This window comes from Gigantopelta aegis, chromosome 12, assembly GCF_016097555.1.
Source record: "Gigantopelta aegis isolate Gae_Host chromosome 12, Gae_host_genome, whole genome shotgun sequence".
NCBI lineage: Eukaryota > Metazoa > Mollusca > Gastropoda > Neomphalida > Peltospiridae > Gigantopelta > Gigantopelta aegis.
In genome coordinates this window covers 27,099,808-27,106,519 of record NC_054710.1, presented here as the reverse complement: position 1 = coordinate 27,106,519, position 6,712 = coordinate 27,099,808, and the positions used below count along the sequence as shown (strand labels likewise).

Here is a 6,712-nt window from a genome sequence, read left to right as displayed (position 1 = left end):
TAAGCATGCCAAGTGAGCACTATGGGGATGCCACTGCAACAGGCTGTATACAGAGAAGAATAGGTTAAAGCAGGAGTATTATAAGCATGCCAAGTGAGCACTATGGGGATGCCACTGCAACAGCCTGTATACAGAGAAGAATAGGTTAAAGCAGGAGTATTATAAGCATGCCAAGTGAGCACTATGGGGATGCCACTGCAACAGCCTGTATACAGAGAAGAACAGGTTAAAGCAGGAGTATTATAAGCATGCCAAGTGAGCACTATGGGGATGCCACTGCAACAGCCTGTATACAGAGAAGAACAGGTTAAAGCAGGAGTATTATAAGCATGCCAAGTGAGCACTATGGGGATGCCACTGCAACAGCCTGTATACAGAGAAGAACAGGTTAAAGCAGGAGTATTATAAGCATGCCAAGTGAGCACTATGGGGATGCCACTGCAACAGCCTGTATACAGAGAAGAATAGGTTAAAGCAGGAGTATTATAAGCATGCCAAGTGAGCACTATGGGGATGCCACTGCAACAGGCTGTATACAGAGAAGAATAGGTTAAAGCAGGAGTATTATGAAAAATAAGCATTCTTTGTTGGAAAAATGCCTATCAAATGTTCATACATCAATATATGTATTTAAAAATAAAAAAGTGCTTGACCAGAATTTATTACTATTTTATGGAGATGCCAATCCAAAGTTCCTACATCAATATACGTACAGTAGAATCTCAATGGCTCGAACGCCCTACGGTCGAACCTACCGGTATTCTCGAACCAAGAGCAAAGTCCCGATTTTTCTCTCTATTAAACCCCTTTATTTTGGTGCTGATTGGTCGAATACCCCTGGGGTCGAACAGAAGCTTTCTCTCGAACCAGTTTATTAGTCCGAACTGTAAAATTAAACATATTTAGCTCGAACGGCTACGTTTATCCGAAGAAATATAAAAAATAATTTATGTATAATTTTTTCGTCGACCCTTTCACGCTTATCGTGTTGTTTATTTAGCACCTGTCGTTAATTATCTTGCAATTGTAATGCGGTAATCGTTAGATGAATGAACCTTGCAAGTAACACCAATCAATTCATGAGTCAATCCGATCATCTCGCCCAAGCAGGTTTTACGGAAACATGCGAGGTTGTCCGATTGATTGTTGTGTTACACAAGCACCCGACAACGGCTGAATGCGTGGTTCGAACTACCCGATGGGTCGAACAGACTTTGATGCACCGACAGTGTTCGAGCCAATGAGATTCTACTGTATTTAAAAAAAAAGTCAACCCAAATTAAAGAAAATGTCTCCCCACTGTTCATTTATGCAGTCTGAAATCGAAGTGTTTGTTGTCAGAAAAACACTGGGACCAAACTATACTGACCAGTCTTGACTGACAGACAAGGTGATGTAGACATCACAGAACTAATACAATGCCTGCTCACAAGGTGGCATTCAATGTTAAACGTTAAAACAATGGTTGCATCTACTAAATAGCGAAAGTGTCATTTAATTAAATATGCAATTTTTTAAAATTGATATAGAAAACATCTATTAGATGAAAGTATGTAGCAGTCAAAAAGCCTTAATTTAGCGTTCCTTTAACATGTAGGATGTTGCGGTTACACTGTGAAAGTAAGAATGATGAATGCAATAGGGCATGATAAGTAGAATTCACCATGGAATGATTTACTTGTAGCAGTTTATCACTTTACTTTGATCAATCATCATTACCTGCCAACACAACTGATGGCTGCAGGATACGTCTGTCGCTATCTGTTAATGTACATTTATTGGTTTTGTAGATTTAAGCACTAATATGCAATTTTAACGAAGAGACTGTTCACAAATATTATCAATATTTTTACAAGTACAAACCAAATGTGGAGAGGAGGGGTATAATACAAGTCTACACCTTAAAAACAAAATGTAGCAAAAAAATGATTATGCTTTATATGTTTGTGAAAATACTGATAATCAAGAAAGGCCTCTAACTACATAGTATATTCCTGGGGTTTGGTTTGTTTTTCAAGTGTTTGGGTGTCATTAAATATATTTTGACAGACATTACAAAAACAGCTGCCCATAACTGACACTGTTTCAAGGTTATCTGATGCAGGATTCATCTAAAACTGTGATACAATTTTAGCTGTCGTTTTTATTGTCATTGTATGGAACACAAAGCACTGTGTCTGGTGTCGAGTTGCTTGTTCTCCATCATGTTACTTGCTCGTCTCTTGTTTGCTAGCAAAGAAAAAAACAGCAGGAATATGATTTTTGTTTAAATAAAGTATTTTAACATCCAATACAGTTACAAAGTAGCTAATATGACTAATGAACTGAAGAACTTTGTTGTGTTACTTATCAGTTCCCCGTCACAAAATATGGATAACAAGTGGAATGGTATGTTTAGTTTTTGAGGGAGTGAGCATGAGTCTGCCAATGCATACCCACCATTTCAATCTGAGGGGTGAAAAACACTGTGCCCCTATTTCAACAAACTGCACTTTTAACTTTTGAAAAATAGTCATGATTTAAAAAATACTTATGATACAGCTATAAAGAAACTATTTGTGGAATATTTACTAGTAAGACTACTGTGGATCAATAATTATTATTTGGAGGAGTGCAATTCTGCCCCCTCAATGACATTTTAAGGAATGTAATTTTCAACTCTCCTTGGCACTTAAAAATTGTCTCAATCTTAGTATACTGGAAATGCCTGCAAATGAACAGCATTTCTAATCTATATATTTCACTTTTCTTTGAAAACAATAAGGGATAAGCATTGTAAGAGCACTGCTAAAACAATACATGTGCCCTACAGATCTTCCAAGTTCAAGGGCCATGACTGTGAAAAATGGGTAAATCGCCAGTGAAATCAAACTTTATCTGTAATAGTACATGATAAAGCTAACCACAAAATTTCAGAAATTTCGAAATATACAAATTTAAAAAAGTCCAAAAAATAAAAATGTTTATCGCCTAAGTTCAAAGGCCATAATTCTGTTCAAATGGGTTATCGCTATGAAATTCAAACATGATCTTTAACGCTATACACACAAAAAAGTTCAGAAAACTACATAAGGGAGAGACAGACAGATGGAGAGAGATGAAACCATTAACAAGACATAATTGTAATTTACCGGCCTCAGTGGCGTCGTGGATAGGCCATCGGTCTACAGGCTGGTAGGTACTGGGTTCGGATCCCAGTCGAGGCATGGGATTTTTAATCCAGATACCGACTCCAAACCCTGCGTGAGTGCTCCGCAAGGCTCAATGGGTAGGTGTAAACCACTTGCACTGACCAGTGATCCATAACTGGTTCAACAAAGGCCATGGTTTGTGCTATCCTGCCTGTGGGAAGCGCAAATAAAAGATCCCTTGCTGCTAATCGGAAAGAGTAGCCCATGTAGTGGCGACAGCAGGTTTCCTCTCAAAATCTGTGTGGTCCTTAACCATATGTCTGATGCCATATAACTGTAAATAAAATGTGTTGAGTGCGTCGTTAAATAAAACATTTTTTTATATTTTTTTTTATTGTAATTTATGATGGATCCTCCAGTTTAAAAGATTAAAGCATTGCAGATTTGCTGTGTTTCAATTCTGATCAGTCTGACCAATGAGAAAACAAATCATAAAAATGCTAAGCATGCAAGTACTAAAATAGATCCTTACCTTCTGTGTACACTGCTCGGCAAAATGACCAGGTGCCAAACTGAAACTGAAAAATATTAATTTTTTATTCTCAATGCATTTAGCAAAACTGTTCTGAATACAGTTTTGTATAATTTATGTACAAAACCATTACAATCACCAAACATTTTTCCATTTGTCTCTGGGCTGGTGAAGGTAATTTACTAACTTAAGTTATTTGACCTCACTACTACATATTTAAAGTTACTTACTACAAAGTTTCTACCAGTAACAGCCAAAGACTGTATTTTTTCATACAAAAGTAAAGAGTCATGACATTGGATTAATTAGTTTTATTTTTATTAAACTGTCAAGTTAACTATATACTAGGTTGTTTTAAAATAAAATTCCATGCAATACTTATGTGTTCTTGCCAGGCTTGATTACTATCTGAAACACAGGAAAACACTGGTTTGTGGTCGGACACCTTAACACTGGTCACAGCATCATAATGGACACATGAGATTGTATCCTTTTTCTTGCAGCAGAACAAAATACGATCCTGGAATAATAATTTCAATATTATCTATTTTATTCAACTGGTTTTCATAAAAATATTTAAATAAACAAAATTAAGAATATTAATACTTTTCTGATTTGAAAATGAGAGTGCCAATACTTTTTTTTAAGTTAAACACAGTTGCACAAGATAACAGTTTGTTTTTTAAATAATTTTATTTGTAATTGCAACTGATGTCTAAAAGGTATAGTATGCAATTAAATTTTTGTTCATACGAAAGGAAATATTCACCAAAAAAATAATGAAAACAATTCCACTCAAACTATTGTTATCTACAATGAATTATCATATATCACAATGAAACACAATTTTATGCATACATTACACCCATCACTAACCAAAAAACCTTTGATGACAGAAATGAACAATTCTGATATTATAACACTGCATCACGATGAACCTCATGCTTTTAACTAAAGAAAAATGCACTAACAGTCTAGGAAGGAATTCTGTTTTTGTATGATGTGTCGTAGGTGTCCATGTTTACATCAAACTTGTAGGTTGGACGGAAATTTATTCTGCCTTCCTGGCAGCCCTGGAATATTTTATCTGCAATGAATGAAGACAATTTGTTTTTAAAGTCTCATTGTGTGGCTCTAGCATTACAAGCAGACATTTGATGACACTAGTGAGAAATACAAGAAACAATCATTACTCTATGACAACATTGGGTATAAACTGAAGGCTTTCTATTACACAAATCAAAATGACTTGGGACCAAAACAAAATCCAAACCACTTGATCTTGAGAAATGGAAATTACTGTCAACATTTTACCATGTGTTCCTTTACTCCTTTACTTAACACATCACTAAACAACAATGTTTAGTTAAGAATACTCAACAAATGAATCATGTTTACACAGGTCCATACACACCCTATCACGGACACACACACGGACACACACACACACACACACACCACCAACTTAAACAATGTATAATATTAATAGTTACCTTCAACAATCAGTCTCAAAGTTTGGAAATTCTTGTGCCTCTATGTATGATACCATGCCATCAACAGCCACTTTCTTTCTCTGTAGTCGGAAATTCTTGTTTCTGTGTGTGTGATACCATGCCATCAACAGCCACTTTCTTTCTCTCTAGTCGGAAATTCTTGTGCCTCTGTGTATGATACCATGCCTTCAACAGCCACTTTCTTTCTCTCTAGTCGGAAATTCTTGTGTCTCTATGTGTGATACCATGCCTTCAACAGCCACTTTCTTTCTCTCTAGTCGGAAATTCTTGTGCCTGTATGTGTGATACCATGCCTTCAACAGCCACTTTCTTTCTCTCTAGTCGGAAATTCTTGTGCCTGTGTGTGTGATACCATGCCTTCAACAGCCACTTTCTTTCTCTCTAGTCGGAAATTCTTGTGCCTCTATGTATGATACCATGCCATCAACAGCCAATTTCTTTCTCTGTAGTCGGAAATTCTTGTGCCTCTATGTGTGATACCATGCCATCAACAGCCACTTTCTTTCTCTGTAGTCGGAAATTCTTGTGCCTCTGTGTGTGATACCATGCCTCTCAAATTCTTGTGCCTCTGTGTGTGATACAGCCACAGCCAATTTCTTTCTCTGTAGTCGGAAATTCTTGTGCCTCTGTGTGTGATACCATGCCTTCAACAGCCACTTTCTTTCTCTAGTAGTTCTTGTGAAATTCTTTCAACAGCCACTTTCTCTCTGTAGTGGATTCTTGTGCATGCCTTCAACAGCCAATTTCTTTCTCTCTAGTCGGAAATTCTTGTTTCTCTATGTGTGATACCATGCCTTCAACAGCCAATTTCTTTCTCTCTAGTCGGAAATTCAAATCTCCATACCAGTACACACAGTCAAACTTTGATGTGACATCACCTGTAAATTCACCCAACAAGTAACACTTCAGTTGTATCAGGCTAAACTAAATCAGTTATGCCTGGACTAAAGTCATCACAAGTATCAGCATCTTGGTAACACTACCCTTTCAGGATGTTTATAGTTACATTATCTCACACTACATGGTATTGGCCATCAAAATAGACAAATTGATCAATGTATAATTTTCAGCAAGTTTACAGTAAGCACAGTGTATTATGTTATATACTATGGAGCACAAGCACAGTCCATTATTACCACATTTTCTTGATAATAATTAGTTAATTTTAGTTTCCGTATTTTGTTTTAGTATGTACTTCAAAGTTCAATCCCATCTTCCAAGGTCAACCAATAACAAAAAATAATATTGAATTAAAACAAAAATCCAATCACATCACAAAAACACTGTGAATGCACCCCCCCACCCCCCCCCCCCCCCCCCCCAATAAACGATGCTACAAGTTAAGTAAGATATATTTTGAATAAGAATTTACATACAACAAAAGGTGAACGTAACACATAACACTCACTGTGACTAGTTCCTGGGGAAGATCCTGAAGCCTTAATTAGGGAGTTTAATTCCATCAATAACTTTATTGTAGTCATTCAAACGTTCCTTCTTGTGGTTAATGTCAGCTGAAAATAATAGTAACATCT

General features: G+C 36.5%; 1 protein-coding gene and 1 long non-coding RNA gene across 3 annotated transcripts in view; both read right to left on the bottom strand.

Moving 5' to 3' along the window:
* LOC121385934 overlaps nt 1–6,712 on the bottom strand; it is a 104,110-nt gene that overhangs the window by 12,214 nt on the left and 85,184 nt on the right. The window lies entirely within an intron of this gene.
* On the bottom strand, nt 7–5,709 carry LOC121386378. Of its 2 annotated transcripts, XR_005959640.1 has the most exons (5): nt 5,157–5,709; nt 4,635–4,750; nt 4,042–4,183; nt 3,664–3,709; nt 7–2,229 (listed from the first exon to the last, which is right to left on the bottom strand). It is a non-coding gene; the product is annotated as an uncharacterized LOC121386378 (long non-coding RNA). The 2 variants fall into 2 exon arrangements; XR_005959639.1 differs by having other exon boundaries at nt 3,664–4,183.